Genomic DNA, 18,984 nt, shown 5'->3' with positions numbered 1-18,984 from the left:
GAAATTCCCTGGTGAGAGTCCATTGGTGGCAAACTCTCTCAATTTATATTTGTCTGAAAACTATCTTTATACACTATGCTTGAAATACATACTTCATTGAGTGCGCAACTCTTGGTGTATACTTTCTTTTCCTGTACATGTTGGTGATACAATTCCATTATCTTTTTCCTTCTGTTGTTTTTGGGAAGGCATTTAATAGGTTGTCATTTCATTTTAGGTGAAATGGCTTTTCTGTCTGGCTACTTTTCACTCTCCCCCCACCTCTTTTTTTTGCCTTTGGTATTGTCTACTTTCATCATGAATAGATTTCTTTGTACTCATTCTGTTTCAGATTTCTAGGTTGTCTGAATAAGAAGATCAATTGTGTAAAATTTTCAACCATTATCTATTCAGATGTAGTTGTTTCCTGTTCTCACACACTCCCCTTTGCAAACTGTCTTAACTTCTGTCTTTCCTGACTCTCAGCTCTCTTTGACTCTGTCATTGCATGCTGCATTATAGACAATTTTTAGGCTTGTCTGTCTATTCATTCTTCAGCTCTATTTAAGTTCTATTGAATTTTTCCACTTAATTAAAAAATAGAGTTTTAATTATAATAATTATATTTTTACCTTCTTGAAGTTCTTAAAGCTTTTAAGCACCCGTTTGACCATTTTAAGTCTCTTTCTCCTTTTTCGTATTTTTAAAACCTCTCATTTTATTTGGTTAAACATATAGAGCATCTCCAATTTATAATTTGCCTGATAGCTGATGGATTTGGGGGTTGTTTGTGGTGTCAAAAGACAAAATTCAACAGAGTAAGTTTGGAGATCTAACTTGCTTATTCAATAAATCATGAATCGGGTAGCATTCCATGTCACGAATAGAAGGGTTCTCAGAGGAGAAATGGAAGACTTTTATAGAGAGGAAGGTGGGGCAAGGAAATTATTAGCAACAACAAAAAAAGTGTTCTTTTGGGCTAAGACCTCTTCATTAGGTGGTGGAAGGGAGGGGAAGAGCAAACATTTTACCAAGCAGATTGCCTCTTTTTCCTCTGTTAGAAGGACAGATAACTTCATTGGTGCTGACCAGAAAATTCCCAACTGTTGGTTAAGATTACATTTCTGGGGAAGGTGGAAACTGTAGTTAAGTATTAAACCTAGGCTTGGTATCATGGGCTTTAGCACAAGTGATGTCATTTGGGATTTCCAAATTTTCTCTTTAACAATAATACCTTATTTCCTTGTACCTGTTAAGGGTTTTATTTAATCACAAATTCTATTTCCTTGGAATTTCATCTGAGTAAATTCTTTGAGAACTAGTTTGAAGGTGGATTTCTCAAGGAATGATTTATATTTGTTCTGCTAGTCAACTAGGGATGCTACCAACTTGGAATCATTTTAAACTGAATTCTGGGTTTGAGGCTCTTCATATCTTCAAATTTGAGTGATTTGGGGCTATAACATATGTAGGGCAAGCTGTGGTTAAAAATTCTCAAGGCAGTTTATTTTTGCTCCTTCCCCAGAACCAATGTCTAAGATAACTTTATTGTTGTTTCTTGGGAACAGAAGAAAGATGTCTTTATTTATAGCTCACTTTAACATGGATGATGCCTTTAGGGAATACACTATTTGTATGGAGGGTAGGCTCTTGCCTTTAAATCTAGTTTTTCAAAGCTTGAAAAGCTTGAAATGGCTTGAAAACTGAAGCTCGAGTTAACCAGGCGTCAACATTCACAGTGTTCTTAGTTCTTGGCTGACAGTTCTGGGTTTCTTCTCTTTCTTAGTTCTTGGAGTCTGAAAATTTCTTATTTCTTTGTCAAATTATAGTGGCATCCCAAAAGATACTTTAAAAATTACCCAGAATTTAAAAATTATTATTAGCAGAAAGGTCTCTCAGGATTGCTAGTCAGTCATATGGCAATAGAAATTCTAGGATCCATTTTTTGGAAACGATGCTCTCTGCATCTCATATTTTCTGGATTTTTGAACAATTGCACAGTTCTTGACATACCTTTGGAATATGTTCATGATTTTTTGTCATTGTTTTTTTTGTTTTGTTTTGTTTTATTAGATACCAGAAGTGAAGTTATAATTTTCTTGGGAATTTGAATATATGCCTATTTTGGTAACTTGTTTGATGTCCACTGGGACATAACATTTATCAAAATACACTATTAGTGTTGTGGAAATGTGGGAGGAAAATTCGCTTGGGAATATACAAGATGAGCCTGAAGCATCTTGTGGAACTTCCACAAAATGTGGAAGTGCTCAGAGAATCCACAATATGGGAGTATGTCAAAGAGATATAGGAACCGTGTGAAAAAGCTCCCAATGGCCAACACTAGAACAATTTAAGGAAAATATATAGACATCAAGCAGCTTTGAATTATAACTCAAAGTACAAAACAAATATTCATATGTCCACACTGATATAAATAAATTATCAAAAAAAATTGGAAGAGCAGAGAAAATAATTCTAAATTATCTGTGTAGATATTGCCCCTTTAATGAGGTGGATCATAGCTCCCCAATCCTTAGTGTGGGCTGCACATGCTGACTTCTTTCAAAGGAGTACAGTATGAAAAAGCTGGGGAAAGAGCAACCTTACAGCAAAGAAACCTGACAAACACCACCTCTGCCAGGTGGTCAAGATTAGCATCTATAGTGATAAGGGTATATACACAGTATGTGCTCTAGAAATGATGTGATGAAAATAGTGTTTTGATTCTATGTCCTTCCTTCCCAATGAGGAAAGGAAGGAATGAATGAGGAAAACATCAAATGAATCCCAGCTGAGGGATTATCTACAAAATGCCTGGCTAGTATTCCTCAAAACTACCAAGGCCATCAAAACAAGGAAAGCCTGAGAAAACTGTCATGGCTGAGAGGAGACCCAGGAGACATGACCACCACAGGCTATGTGGTATCCTAGATAGGATCTTGGAACCTAAAAAGGATATTAGGAAAAGATAAATAAAATTTGAATTAATGATAGGTGAACTCTGATTAATAATATGTATCAATATTGGCTCCTGGATTATGACACCATACCAGTGTAAGATGTTAACACTAAGGGAACCTGCTGCTGCTGCTGCTGAGTCACTTCAGTCATGTCCAACTCTGTGCGACCCCATAGACGGCAGCCCACCAGGCTCCCCGGTCCCTGGGATTCTCCAGGCAAGAACACTGGGGTGGATTGCCGTTTCTTTCTCCAGTGCATGAAAGTGAAAAGTGAAAGTGAAGTCCCTCAGTCGTGTCTGACTCTTTGTGACCCCATGGACTGCAGCCAACCTGGCTCTTCTGCCCGTGGGGATTCTCCAGGCAAGAATACGTGAGTGGGTTGCCATGCCCTTCTCCAGGGGATCTTCCCAACCCATAATAATTTCCTTTTTTTTTTTTAAAAAAAAAAAGGAAAACTAGTGTCAGAGATGTTAAAACTTGCCTAAGATTCCATGGCTACTAAAGGATAAAGGCAGCTTTCAAACTCAGGTCTGTCTAATAGTAAAATCCCTTCATAAAATGACCATCAATTTCAACACCTGCCGTTTAACCAAATCTGTGCCTTGGGAAAGCACGTTATCTCTCTGGACTCACTTTCTTCATAAAATAAGGAATTTGGAATACATGATTTTGAGGATACCTTCCACTTATAATATTTTTATCTTTTTTTCTGAGAAATTATCATTGAATGCTGTCAGTATAGAAAATAAGGAACCCCCTCAGCATTTGGCACATGGGTCATTCTGAGGTCCATTTCCAATGGAGCTCAGAAATAAAGATCATTAACACAATAGGGAAAATGATCAAATATATGAATTTGGACAACTGTCTAATACTCTGATACAAAGCTTTGGTAGGACCCAGGAAGCCTAAATGAGGCTTCCAAAGACCAGAGAAAGTTTGGTACAAGCCTCTTCAGCTTTACTCCCTAGCTGTAGACAGGGAAGTGGATATAGAAAAAGTGAGAGAACAGGTTTTCTATGTCAAAAAACTTTCCCTATGAAAAGACGAATGACACATTATTTTGTAGTACCTGGTGATCAGGTGGGTAAGAGGGTATGTGGAGAGGTGGACAGAGAGCAGAGGCAGAGAGAGCCCAAAATACAGATTTGAACCATTAGGGCTGCCTATGATTCCAGAGACCTGGGTAATGTCATTAATTTCACCTTTGGAATAGACAGTATTGGTTCAGATTCAAGTATTAGCCATTTCAGTGATGCACAAGTGAGACCTCTTAGCCTTGCTGTTTGATTTGTGCTTCTGATCATTCTGTTGATGGGCTGGCTTTAGCAGAGTGTGCCCTGGTTAATATTCATCATGATTGATTGTGCAGTCTGACCTTGGTCTCAGCAGACTGATGGCAGTGAAAATGGAACGTATTTAGGAGACCAGCCAAATATCTATGCTGCACCTATGAAAAATGGAACCTCAAATGCCCTGATATCCATTCTAATCTGCCTGGTTTACCTGGTGTTAATAGCTTCCTGGCCTTACCCTTTAGAATAGACCTTTCTATTTCATATCCTGTTCATTTGGAAGTCCGGTATTTTAACCCTTCCCACAGTATGAAAGTGGATGAATTTGGGGCTTTACTACAGACAGTTCAATTAACCTTTGAGCAGTAGTTGTGATGATTCTGACTTTACATCAAACTGTTTTCTTGAATTTCCCCCTCTATTGTGCTCTTGGTGGTGAGATCCGGAAATGATCATGAATGAGTCATCTATTTCCTAAATCAAATAGAACAATGGGAGTTTGTGCAAGAGGTTTTTGTTCTTTCTTTTAATAAGAGCCAACTCTTAACGATAAGCTTTCATTTTCTTTTTTTTCTTTTGTTAAAGTACCTGTCTAACTTTTCGGCTATAGATCACCTTGCATACATTTTCCATTTATCTTGTTTTCCTCTAGACACTCCTCTATAGATTGAAAACAAACAAAAAAAAAAGTAAGCAAGCAAATTAGTCTCAGGGCCTTTGGACCGCCCTTTTATGTAGACGGTCTGTTCCCCCAGAGCATTTGGAAACTGCACTGCTGCCCTTCCTTGTATTTAATGAGACCTGTGGGCAAACACATGATTCAGTGGAAACTAAGAGGCAGAGTTTAAATATGCTCGATGACAGCTGGCTTACTTGTGCAAGCTGTTGCCAAAGAACTTTACTAATGGTTCAAGCAGATGGACAGAAGGAAGAAAGCTAAATGTTAGAATGTGTGAGAGGCCAAAGGTCAAGGTGAATGAGCCTGGTGATTTCCTGAGGTCTGTGGGTGTTTTGTGTTGCAGCCTAAATTGAGGGTTGTTTTTAATTTGATGCATTTTTCTAAACTTTAAGTAGGTTCATTAAACCAAAAAAAAAAAAAAAAAGTTTCAGCTCTTCATTGCATTCCCAATTAAATTTTGGGTTTTAAACTTCCAAGATAATATAGCACTTACTTGTACAGTGTAGGCATTTATAATACCTTTTGAGGGATAAGTTCAAAATGGCTTATTTAACAGGTATTTTTTACAGAACATGATCCCTTAAGTTTTTTAATATCAACAACACACATATACTATATATATCCTTTGGCCTCCTCTCTTTTTTAAACTTAAAAGTAATTTTTCTTCTGGGGCAGGGAAATTACAAAACAGTTTAAATATATTGCATAAAGAATACTATTTGGCTCTTTCTAGAAAATCAGACTTTCCAGATATTTACTAAGATTTAGGCTAAAAAATCCAATGTCGTTTTTCTATTTCATATGATTTTATAACTATTATATCTTTCAGATTTAATCAAGTTTTATTGAAGCCAAGACATTAACTAACCTTTAGTTTGACAATCAAGCCTTTTAAAGGAGGTCATAAATTTCAAAGGAAGATTGTTTTTGTTCCAAAAAAGAGATTATTTTGAAAGCTAAAATATATTGTACCACTTATGGAAAGAAACAAAGTAAAGCTTTGTTGCCCAGGTACATTCTGTATTTCCCTGGTTCAAGGAAGGGAGCAGGTCTCTGGAAGTGGTGGAGAAAGGCCCACAGGCACCACTTCAGCAGCCCAGGTACCGTGCTTTTCTTCCAAGAAGTATGTCACTGGTGCTGGCTGTGGCCTTGGGGTCAATTATTTATTTATTTAAAAATAAAATTTTAATTATATGAAACCCAAAAGTTAAGGGTGTGTAAAATATGAATGTAGCAATTAGACATATTGTTTATCACTTTGATTTCCAAACCCTTACAGACTGAGATTCATTGGGGACTCATAAAAAATTGCCAGGATGGGCCATTAAAAAAATTACCTCAAATTACAATTAGCAGCTCTCTAGTTGAGTTGGAGTATATAAGTGGAGGGGCTGTTTGTGTTGCCATTTCAGGAGTAATTCACTCTGATCAGCTACATTTTAAAATGAAGCACAAGCAGAGGTGGAGGTAATTCAAAACCAAACACATTCAGAATTCAAAGTAACATCTTTCCCTTAGGTAGTTGATTTTTCTTATATATTGGTTTCTGGCAATCTACTTGGGGAAAGCTTTGACGGTTATAATTCATTATTAAATGGATTCTCTAGATGATGGGAAAGGCCCCCAAAGAAACTAGAAAAGCAAACTCTAACATCCACAGAAGTAACAAATACAAATAAAGGAGGTACTTCTTTGTAACAACTATTTCCAATAAAAGACTTTGACTAGAAATTTATTTTGAAGATTGTATTTAATAAGTGATATGCCAAAAGAGAAAAATGTTAGTTCCACTGATTTAATTAATTTCCCTAATGGCTTTAACCACTTATATGACAAAGAGTACAGTCTTTGCTGACAGGATCTTGATTGAGGAGCTAAGGAATTAAAGGAAGAAGAAACCCCAGCAAACTTGACCTGATTATGTAAACAGTTTATTTTTGAAAATAACAAAAAGATTTTCAGTGTATGATATAAATATTTGTTTTAAATGACTATATGTATGCATGTATCCCCTTGACATATAGTCAAGTCATTATGGTTAGATTTTTTACAACAAGTTTTAGTTGTTGCCTCTTAATGCTTTTTAAAAACATGTGCTCCAGATAGGAATAGAGCTTCAAACACAGAGAACAGACTTGTGGTCACAGGGTGGGAAGGGAAGGGTGTGGCAAATTGAGACAGAAGCATGGACATATAAATTTTACACTACCATTTGTAAAATAGATAGCTAGTGGGAAGCTGTGTATAACATAGGGAGCTCAACTCCATGTTCTGTGTAACTTGGAAGGGTGAGATGAGGGGAGGGTGGCAGGGAGGTCCAAGACAGAGGGGATATAGATATATATATCCCCTGATTCACTTAATTGTACAGCAGAAACTAACACAACACTGTCAAGCAATTATACTCCTGTAAACATAAATTTTTAAAAATGTGCCCAGAAAATGTTCCTTTCCAATTCTACATCACTGTGAGGAAAGACAGCCTGGCAGTGAAAGGAGCAATCAGCTTGACCCTTGACAGATATGACCCTATTTACAGCTCATTCAGTGACTGGTTTTGTGAGCTTGGGTAAATGCCATAACTTCTTGGAGTCTTCATTTCCTTATAATAAAGTAGGGATGATACCACCCTTCCAGGGCTGTTGTGAGTTTTAGGTAAGATAATTGATGTAAAAACAGTAAAATTTGTCAAGCAGATATTAGTTCCTTCCTCTTTAAATCATATGAAGAACCATTTATTCAGGCGCTGTGCTAATGCTTTGTTTGCATTTGTCTTATTTATCTTAAGAACAAAACTGAAAACTCATGAGGAAGTTTGTCCAATTATTGTTGGTCTGCAATGAGGAAATGGAAGCATTGAAATAGGTAGTAAGTGTCTTTAATCTGGTCTGCTTGATTCTGAAGGCTGAACTCATAATCACTGAAAATGCTGTGGAATGAGATTGCTCTGTGGACATGGAGAAGAAATAGAATAGTAATGATGTAGGGGATCAGGAATTAACAACTGGAAGGATTTAACATTTCTGTAGGTCTACTACATGTATCTTGAACCCTGTTTGAGGATGACAATTAAAAAAAATAACATACTGTAAATGTTTGACCATAATACATGGATTCAAACAAAAGTTATCAAAGAAGGGGAAGTGGGTAGGGACCTAATACACAGAATGTCTGTTAGTGTATCCTCTCTGATCAAGTTATTGTTATTTTGGTAATGGCAACCCACTCCAGTGTTCTTGCCTGGAGAATCCCAGGGACGGGGAAGCCTGGTGGGCTGCCGTCTATGGGGTCGCAGAGTCGGACGCGACTGAAGCGACTTAGCAGCAGCATCAGCAGCAGCATTGTTAAGCATATTAATCTAGTCCACACTGTATTAGTCAGGCTAGGTTATGTTATGATGCAATAACAAATAGCACCTGAATCTCACTTGCTTAATACAACAGAAATTTTATTTTTCATTTGTACAAAGTCTACTGCATGTCTGATTACATTTTCAGGGCAATTGTCTTCCATGTGATCACCCAAGAATCCTGTTATCTCAGTCTCAGGACTCCATCATCTTCACCTGTGCCATGATTGCTGCAGCAGCAGGAGAAAATGCTGGGGCACTTTCCTGGACAATTCAACTCTTCCACTCCCAATTCATCTACCAGAGCTAGGCACATGTACTAACTGCAAGGGAAGAAGGACTGTGCATTGCAAGTCCCACAAATCTGTACCATACATGTTTAAGATTGTTGGTGTTTCAGACTTGGATTTTTATGACTATTTTACTAAAATTATTTCTATAAACAAATACTCCTTCAGCTAGCAAAAGTGTATCACTTTAATTTCCACCATTTCTGATGAAGACGTATTAAAGTGCTTAAAATAATTTTGAGTGTGTTCGCTGGAAGTGATTTTTGAAAAGTGACCATTCATTGATCTTAAATCAGCAGGGATTTTGTAATGTTTGTTCTGCTTCAAGAAGTCAACAATAAACCTATACAACAAACAAAAGAAAACAAAACAAAAAGGAGCTTGGGATGAACACACACACACACTACTATATGTAAGATAAATAAACAAAAAGGACCTATGGTATAGCACAGGGAACTCTACTCAGTATTCTGTGATAATCTATATGAGAAAAGCATCTGAAAAATAATGAGTATATGTATATGTAAAAGTGAATCACTTTGCTGTACACCTGAGACTAACACAGCATTGTAGATCAACTATACTCCAATAAAAATAAAAAAATAAGAAGCAAGTAAAAAAAAAAAACAAGGAACTGCTCTCTATTCTGCTATAGTGGGTTGGTGCAACTGGGTCTGTTTGAAAGATTATTCATTTATCCTTGGGCCTCTGAGCAGCTGGACAGGTAGTAGGAAGGATGTGAGGTTTATGAGAACTCCAGGGCACATAGGTCCCCAAGCTCTTCCACAGCATTAAAATCAAGGTTCTGCTTGTATCCCTTCCCCCAGTTTGAACAAGAATTGCAAGTTACTTATGGCTCATGTGGTAGCATAATCAAATAATTCCACTTGAAGCAAACAAACATTTCAGTAACCAAAAAGCAAACCAACTCTTGGTCACTGTAAAAGATAAGACATTTTTGGTCAAGAAATGCAGAATTGTATGTTGGTTGGTTTTTTAATATAACTGCTGGAGATTATTCTATTAATTCTTGAGAAAGTAGAATTTACTCCTCTGTTATAAATATGGTGAAATTACAGGCATGGAAGAAATTGTGAAAATTTTCTAGTGGTTTATACCAATTGTTTTCTTTGGCTTCAGATTTTTGTTTTTAACAGGTAGGGTGCTATATTTATTAAAATAGTATGTGGACCACAAAAAAGGTTATTTCAAAAACTATCAGCCAAGCATATTTATTGAGTACTCAATAGCTCTGACCCCTAAACATAAAAATAAAGAAATAAGTCAATTATGTGAACCACCAACCAAGCCACACTTCAGGCTTTTATTTTTGTCCTTAAATTTGTTGGCATCTAGGTCAGCACACCCCAAGATTTGTACTTGTGGTTTCATTTCCAAATGCCTCATACTTACATATATGAGGTGTTCCAGGAAAAATGAAAAACAAAAAGAAATAAACCAAAAACAAAAAAAAGAAACAAAACTGTTCCAGCAGCAGAAAGATTTGGGCTCCGGAATTTTCTAATTCAGTTGGTTGGGGAGTGGGGGTCTGAAATCAAGTATTTTAAAAAATGCTTCAAGTGTTTCACATACATACCATCCTGGAAACCATGAATAATTTGAGAGAGCTCCAGAGCAAGCAGCACCTGGGTCTCAGAAAGATGTGGCTGCTTTACCACAAGACTTTCTGACAGCTGTTTCACAACAGAACTGCTTGTCGGCAGCCCCACAATACGGCAGGTGACGCCCTCTCGAGACCTTCCAATCCGTACCTGCCCTGTAGGAGAGGTCACTTCAAGCTGTGCCTGCTAGGACTCAGGTTTGCATCTTTGGCCCTTATATCTGGTGGCCATATGATCTTGGGCTGATATTTAATTCTCAGCTCCACTTGCCTTGACTGACGAAGGAGCAAATTCAGCCTACTCGACAGCACTAGAGAGAATATTCGGAGGAAGACACCCTTCAGTCCCTGGAATAATCACAGATGCTGTTTCCATCTAACATAGAGCAAAAGCCAGAAAAGGCCCTTCTTAGCCTGTGTCCCTGCTTCCATTTTTCATTTATTATTTTCCCCTCATTCGCTCCACAGTGGCCTCTCTGCTGACCTAGGTCCAGCCCTGCACATTGACACGCCTCCTCCCGCAACGCCTGAGGCTTCCTCCACCACTTTTGTTGAAACTGCTCCTTTCACTGTTTCCCTATTCTGCACTTATCACCATTTATTATGCTATATCTTTTATTTATTTAGCTGGTTTATCATTTCTCTACCACAAGCCTTGTTTGTTTGCTTGCTTTGTTTTAAGGTAAACCATCCAAGCAGTTTTTGTTTATTAAGCTTCATTAGCGATTCCATTTTCCTCATCAGTTTGAATACAGAGTAACGGGCCCAGGGTGGTGGGGGGAGCCTTTTGCATGTCAACATACAGGAAGCAGAGATCACCCTTGCACGGTTCTCACCATTTACCTCCTGGAAGTGGAGGTAAAATTAAGTGGAAATGATTATAGTGTATGTTTTCTCTCCTCTTTTTGAATGTACACAATGAAACAATTGACAAACTTGAAATTACAGTCACCAACTAAACCCAAGATAGGTGTTTTCCACTTTCATCGACAAAAACAGGACAGAGGACATTGCAAATTGGGATGCCATCAAAGACGAGGCTTACTTCCTGTATCACTCTTTTCTAAATTTAGGTTTTTCAAAGCAACATCTAAAGGCATGATATCTACACAACCCGTAGCACCCCCAGGAGGCCAGAGATATTTGTTTTGTGACTATTTCTCAATTTCTAAGCACACTAATAATGTCTTGCAGACTGTAGGTGTTCAGTAAATGATTATTGAATGAATTATTGTGAGCAATAGTAAACCATCATTGTGCTGTTTCTGGAGTGGGAGCATCACTAGACCAGATAAATCCTGGGCCAGGCCTAAGTCTAGCTCTGCTTTCAGATTGTCCTGGATTTTGAAACTTTGGGTATTCTTTGAATGGACAAAAGCACCACATCGTCTGTGCAAAGTCCCCAGCCTTCTAAAGCATATTCAGAAACGGGATGATTCAGAATTGTTCAAGGCACCATTTCCTTCCATGTCTCTCTATCTAGAATCACCCCTTATGACCAAGATGGTACTTGGTCTGTACGAGGAAAGGAGAACCAGGAAATGTTTAACAGTACAAATTCAGGGGCATCCTAGGACATCTGTGGAGAAGGCAATGGCAACCCACTCCAGTACTCTTGCCTGGAAAATCCCATGGATGGAGGAGCCTGGTAGGCTGCAGTCCATGGGATCCCGAAGAGTCGGACACGACTAAGCGACTTCACTTTCACTTTTCACTTTCATGCATTGCAGAAGGAAATGGCAACCCACTCCAGAGTTCTCGCCTGGAGAATCCCAGGGATGGGGGAGCCTGGTGGGTTGCCGTCTATGGGGTCGTACAGAGTCGGACACGACTGAAGCGACTTAGCAGCAGCAGTAGGACATCTGTTTGATGATGTTTGCTGAGCAATGTGATGTGATTGATAATCTTGATGCACAGCTCTCACTGGTAAGATTTCTGTTGTTTTCCCCAAAATTCACCCTCGTGAACTTTCCCAGCTTCCTAGGCCCCTGTCTCCCCTCATGCCCTCTTTGTGTTACAGACACAGATATAGACAGACACACATGACTTCTTGACCTTTGCTATGCTCAGAGAAAGTCTCTTCCTCTGAAAAAGAGGGATAATCAGGGAATCACCCCATCTTCTCATCACCTCTACCTGCACCACTAAAAACAAAAACTGTTTCCAAATGTAGTTAAAAGAAAGCTGGGAATTATCATTTACCATAGAAATATCAATTTTGTGGGAAAAAAAGTGTCAGTTTTACCAGATGCTTCTGGTCTTGGCTGCCTAATCCATTTGCTCTCTCAGCAGCTGCAAGTCCTTTGTCAGCCCCACACTCCCTCCCTCCCACGTGCTGTTTCTATCAGTTGGAATCCAATTGGTTCCTGCCGCAGGCACTAAACTTGAGGCAAATAAAATAGCAGGGGTGAATATGAACAAGACCAGTAAAAATAACCCTCCTTGATGCCTCTAAATTATAGTATGACAATGACAGTCCTAAGCACTCAAAAACCTGAGTCAATGAGTTGGAGGGTGATTTGTTTTCAATTGAAGAGTCCAAGGATATTCCTGAAAAAGTCAGATGACATTATTGATGGAAGGTATATTGCTCACAAATTGTGCCATGAAAAATTAGATTAATTGTATTTTATTTAATCCTCACACCTGTGAGCATTAGAGCCCCTGTTCTACAGGTGAAAAAACTGAGGCTCAGAGATGTTAACCTCGTTACCCAAAGTTACATATCTGATAAATGTAACTTCTGATAAATGATAAATTCTAGATCTGTGCCTAGGTCTGGCTGATGATGAAGTTTGCATCCTCCTGGCTTATTATACAGTTCTGCTCCTTGCCTGGCCTAAGACTTTTTTAAAATTATTTTTTATTGGAGTATAGTTGTTTTACAATGTTGTATTAGTTCCTGCTGTACAGAAGAGTCAGCTATGCGTATACATATATGCCCTCTGTTTTGGATTTTCTTTCTGTTTAGGTCACCACAGAACACTGAGTAGAGTTCTCTGCCCTATACAGTCGCTTCTCAATAGTTATCTATCTTATACATAGAGTGTATATGTGTCAATCCCAATCTCCCTACCCATCCTACCTCCACTTCCGCCCTTGGTTTCCATACATTTATTCTCTACATCTGGCCTAAGACTTGAGGCACTTAACAAGCATGCTTGCCAGTGCCAGAATCCCTCATTCTCTTGAATATTTCCAAGCACCCTGAATTACAATATTTGAGTACGTACCCTAATTGAAAGTAGCCATTATGGAAGCTTATACCTATAAGAGTGTTTTGCATTTGCTAACATTGTATCCTGAGAATATTCAAATCCCCAGATTCAGAGGGCATTGTGGTGTAAACTTTTCTCCACAACTGCCACAAAGCTGTACTGAAATGGGCTTTTGCCAGAGTTCTGTGAGGCTTGGTCACTGGTTACGTGATAGGATTCTACAAGTAAACCAGAGATTCAAGCCAATCATTGCACATTATTACATCATGATTATTTAGAACTGATAATGCTGCTGCTGCTGCTGCTAAGTCACTTCAGTCGTGTCCAACTCTGTGCGACCCCGTAGATGGCAGCCCACCAGGCTCCCCTGTCCCTGGGATTCTCCAGGCAAGAACACTGGAATTGGTTGCCATTTCCTTCTCCAATGCATGAAAGTGAAAAGTGAAAGTGAAGTCACTCAGTGGACTGTTTGGGACCCCATGGACTGCAGCCTACCAGGCTCCTCCATCCATGGGATTTTCCATGCAAGAGTACTGGAGTGGGGTGCCATTTGCCTTCTCTGAGAACTGATAATGAGATGTTAAATCCAACAGCCTGTTGCACTGTATCAGAACTTAAAAAAAATTTTTTTTTAATGTGGACCATTTCTTTAAAGTCCTTATTGAATTGTTTCTGTTTTATGTTTTTTTTTTTTTTTTTCTGGCTGAGAGGCCTGTGGGATCCTAGCTTCCTTACCAGGGATCAAACCCATACCCCCTGCATTGGAAGGTGAGGTCTCAGCCACTGGACTGCCAGGGAGGTCCTGCACCATATTAGAACACCATCAGGGCTTCCTCTTTAGTATCACTCTTGGTGTTAGTACAGTTGCCTTCATATCTGTGGATTTCACATCCACAGATAGAAAAGGTAAACTGTCCTGCACAATTTAATATAAGGGATTTGAGCATCTGTAAATTTTGGTATCTGTGGGGACCCCGGGACCAAACCCTGAGGAGTCAGAGGGAAGACTGTGGAGCATGGTGGTTAGGGCTTTGGAGATTGAATTCCCAGTCTTGAATCCTTCACTCTGCCACTTACTACTATGTGGCCTTGGGCTTTCTCCTCTCCTCTCTGTGCTTCGGTTTCTATCACTTTAAAATGGTGATGGTGTGACCTGTATCAAGGGGTTAGTGTGGGCATTCTTTAAAATCATAGGTGTCATCAATAAAAAAATTTTTTAATAAAAATTAAAAAAAAAATCACAGGTGTCAAATGCTTAGAATAGCATCTGGCATACAATGAGAAAGCAAGTGTGTTACTATTTGTATTACATATTGCAATGGAACACTTCCTAATAAGGTTCATTTATGTATGGCCCCATTGAATTCTAGCCTCAGTTTAATTTTTCACTCTAATCATGAGAACTGAAGCTGTACAGCTTCATCCACTGTCAAATTTCAAGTTTAGCCTCCAAAGAAGAGGAAGGAGAAAGCCAGTGACTCAGGTTCTGGCAGCAGCAACTGAATGAATGCAGACTCCAACATGATTGTTTTTAAAGGGGCAACACTCCACATGCACGTGTACTAATCGGGTCTGCAACGCTGGTTTCAAAAGCACTTCTGTTACTTTATAGTCATACCTTGTAAAGGGTGATATCTTTGACTTATTTCATGAGATTTCCAACTCCATTTGTAATTTCATGAGCATATTGGGATCTGTCCAAGATGTCACGTGCTGTTCCAAATTAGACACAAACTCCAAATTGTTTGAAGTTCACTCCATCTGTAATTGCTATCAGAGGCTCCAGGAGTTGAATCTAGCCCTTACATTTGATACCAGCTGAAAGAGACGAGTAATCTTTGACCAATCACCCTTTTCTAAGTGGCTTACACTCAGCAGGATTTACAGTTCTGAGAAGCTGTTTTAACCTTCCTCTACCGTCAGTTTACTTACGCACGCAAGTGCAAGAGTCAGAGACAAAGAGGTTATTTTTTTTTCAGAGGTGTGTCTTGGTTTAGTGTCTCCACAGCAACTATATTAATAACTAAAATTTCATAAAACCTTATTCAAAAGTTTACAGTTTTACAGAATTCTTAATAGAATTCCTGTATTCATGTAGATAAATAGGTTAAAATGTTAGATATTTTGCAATTAAAAATATACACAGGTGCGACTGATTCTTCTGTCTCTCTGGTCTGCAAAAGGGGACCTACACTGCAGATGTGACAAATCATTGCAACGTTTTGGTTCTTCAGTTACACGACACAAAATTGTAAAAGAAGAGATTTGCTTTTGGCATTTCCTGGTTTCCTGTTTTAATTCCCTTCTTGGCTTTTCTTCCTCTGCCCCTTGTTTTGCAAACGTCCTTTTTCTCACTTCTCATCATTGACAAGATCTACCTGTGTCTTTTGTTTCCTGGAAAGTAAGAGAATGAGTCATCCCAGCTGTCCCCTCGGTGCCTAGAACAGCGCGCTATGGGTGTGCAATTATTACTTCTCCAGTGAAATACAGTCTTTCTCAGTGTGCTGCCAACAGCCAACATTGTTCAGTGTGTTAGTCTGTAGTGTGTGTGTGTGGGGGGGAGGGGCAGTTCAGGGACTCCATAAACTCGACTTTAGGAGTATTTTCTTTTGAACTGAGACTTACAAAGATAAAATGCTACTGAGGAGGGATGGATTCTGTCCGTAGAGCCTCGGGCCTTGGGGTGGGCCAGGGAGGAGAAAGCATTTAGGTCTGGATGCAGGAATCCTTCCTTGAATTTTCTGTCATTCCATGAGTATGTGCTGTAGACGTGTACATGGACATGCATGACACAGCGGGTGGGGAACTAGGTAAATGCATCTTGCTGACAAAATTTTTTTTCCTATTTCTGGGAATTTAAAAAGACATATGTATTTCTAGGACTCTATTATACTTGCTGATGTGATATCCATGAGCCTAAAAATTAACTTCCTACATAATTTGAGTAAAAACAATATTGAAAGAACTTAGTTTTTGTATGAAGTCTATGCCTCTATGAAACCTGTGCCTCTATGAAAAATGCTGCTTTTTTGTAGTCCTTTTTTCTTTTTGTTTTCAGATAGAATTATAACCATGAGCTCGAGAGAATGTTAATTCTGTTGAATTTTTCTTAGTATTATTTCCTATGAGGAATATGACTGTGCTTTTCATGCATTATACATTTGTCAAGGCAAATGTGTTGCAACATATTGATAAAATCTGATTGTTAAATTTCAGTGTACATCTTTTTCACATGACTAGTAAGGAAGATCAGCCCCAGAAGGAATAAGACCTTCTTTCAAAATGGTATTTTAGGCTTTATTTAGACAGAAGGTTTTCCAAAGTAACTCTGCTAAGAGAATGATTTCATTCTGCTTCTCTTTAAATAATGAGACTAGAGAAAGTGTCCACATCACGGTTTATAATACGCTTCCATTAGAGCCTTATTTTCTTGTCAGTATTTTTACTCGGAGCCTAATCTTTTGATAGGACAGAGATTTCACATTCAATCAGGGACAGTGGCTTTCTTTTTCCTGCTTTAACATGACACTCACATTTCTTGCTCTAAAGTGATTGCCAGCAAAATGCTTAACTCCTCTAAATCGGCTGTTTCAAGTGCCAGGGCATATTTGACTCTGACGTCTCATCTGTGGTTAAAGTTCACCTCGCGGGGCATTTGAAGGAGGTGCTTTGTGTTTCAAAATGAAAACTGTAAAACTTCTGGCGTTTCATGTCTTTTGGATTCTAAGTTGGTTGTTTTCCTTTAATAGTAGAAGAATTAAAGCTATTAAAAATCTGCTGTTCAAGCCTGTAATGGTGGCCTCCCATCTCTCCTTTTTCTGGGAATGAAAGAATGTTGAAAGTGTTTCTGTTTTATAATGTAAGAGGTGGCCAAGCATTTACAACTCTATATACTCCTCCAGTGGAATTCTTCTAAACCTCAGACCTGGCCAGCAGGTTTCTCCCAGACGATTTTCATTTTCATAACATTCACATCCAATAAACTGCACAAAACATAGTGTGAGAGAAAAAAGGGGGACAGGAAATGGCTCTGTTGCACGGTTATTACATCCTATTGCCTGTGGGTTGCTTGTTATGAGTTTTAACTATGTAAATATGACGTATATGACATCAGAATTTAATCTTAAAGCTTCTATGTGGGAGATAGAGTGTGACTTTATTGTTAGGGCTAAAATCAACCTGGTGTTGACAGGTCTCAAAAGTCACTGAGTAAAAGCTTAAAAAGAAAAAGCTCAGACTGATAAGCTGTTCTTTGATTGACAACTTCAGGCTTGACTGCCACTTTTGAAAACAGTTGGGTCAAAGTTTTCCAGTGGTGGGGGGAGAAAACGTTGTTTCATAAGAAACTATACTGGGAAATATAGGAAGATTTATAAAGTGAGAGAGCACAAAATCCCAAAGAAAAACAGGTGTGAGGTTTAGAAAAATCTGGAAACTGGGAGAAAGGACACTGTCCCTGAATGATTTAATTAATATTGCAAACGGACTTGAGGCAAAAGAATGCCGACTCAAGAAGAGAAAGAAAACACTGCTGTCAGCTAGCTTCGGCTTTCAACAAATCGTTTGTTAACAGATTGTGGTGAAATGATCTAGTTGAAGGCGGGGAGGGTAAAATGCGAAGGCAAATGATTACAGTAGAAAATAAATGCAGGAGGAAAAGGAATATGGTCTCCCCCCATGCCCACCCATCTTTCTAGTAGAGTAGAAACGATCCTGGTGCTGTAAAATCCATCATGGAAATGATAAAATGAATGCATTCTGAAGTAGCCATCATTGGTCGATTGAAATGTGATTGTTAGACTTGCCATTTCTTATCAAATATTATCCATAAGGAAGTATTCAATTCCTGCCGTGCCAATTATCCTACTATGGGCATCATAAACTTTTATGGCTTGTTATGGTGTCACTTGGCTAACGATTTTTCCCTTCCAATATTGCATCATCACATTCAGATGGAAAACATAGTCTAATGTGGCAAAGTGTTAAAGAAATTTAATACTCTAGGGCTAAATGAAACTGCTATGGTTCATCTCCTGGATAAGAACAACAATTTATGAATGCAATATTCATTTCCTGAGGTGAGCACAAGCAAAAACTTCATCTGAAACTTAAAACCTAGATGTTTGAGCTCTGGTAGTTTCCTCATTTAACTCATTGATGTCATATATTAAGGCCACTGGTAAGATCACATCTGGGAAGTGCTCACTTTTTCAACCTCCCTAATTACTTTTACAGGGAACTCCTGGCATAATTGCATCGGCGGAGACCAGACCACAGAGTCTACAGGATCATCTTTCACTTTTAATATATTGTGAAAAATGTAAAAGTTATCTATTTGTTTTCTCTTGATCATAACAACTGATTAACAGTTGGGCAGGTTAGTTCACAGAAGCATGCATTCAAAGCTAAGGTTCTAGAACATGGTGTGTGTTATATGGAAAAATCATGAGATTATAAGCTTAGCATATATTCATTTCTAAGACTAAGGAATCCAGAGATAGTTCCACAGTCATTTTTGCAGAGAAAGATAAAGAACCGTTGCCAAGAACCATACGTTTTTTCCTTCCAAAACCTAAAGGTCTGCACTACA

At 38.6% G+C, this 18,984-nt stretch overlaps 1 long non-coding RNA gene across 3 annotated transcripts in view; it reads left to right on the top strand.

Annotated features, from left to right (window-relative positions):
- LOC147366069 (uncharacterized) overlaps positions 1-18,719 on the top strand; it is a 60,808-nt gene extending 42,089 nt beyond the window's left edge. For 2 of the 3 annotated variants that reach the window (XR_015132366.1, XR_015132367.1), the window contains one exon: positions 8,414-8,790. This is a non-coding gene — a long non-coding RNA (uncharacterized LOC147366069). Of the gene's footprint in view, positions 1-8,413; positions 8,791-18,629 lie in introns of those variants that run through there. The other variant, XR_015132368.1, reaches the window with a different exon arrangement.
- The last annotated feature ends 265 nt before the right edge of the window (positions 18,720-18,984 follow it).

This window comes from Bos grunniens, chromosome 9 (assembly GCF_055505025.1).
Source record: "Bos grunniens cultivar Pamir isolate PY7600 chromosome 9, Bosgru_T2T1.0, whole genome shotgun sequence".
Lineage (NCBI taxonomy): Eukaryota > Metazoa > Chordata > Mammalia > Artiodactyla > Bovidae > Bos > Bos grunniens.
The sequence above is the reverse complement of the archived record's forward strand: the minus strand, read 5'-3'. Positions and strand labels throughout refer to the sequence as shown.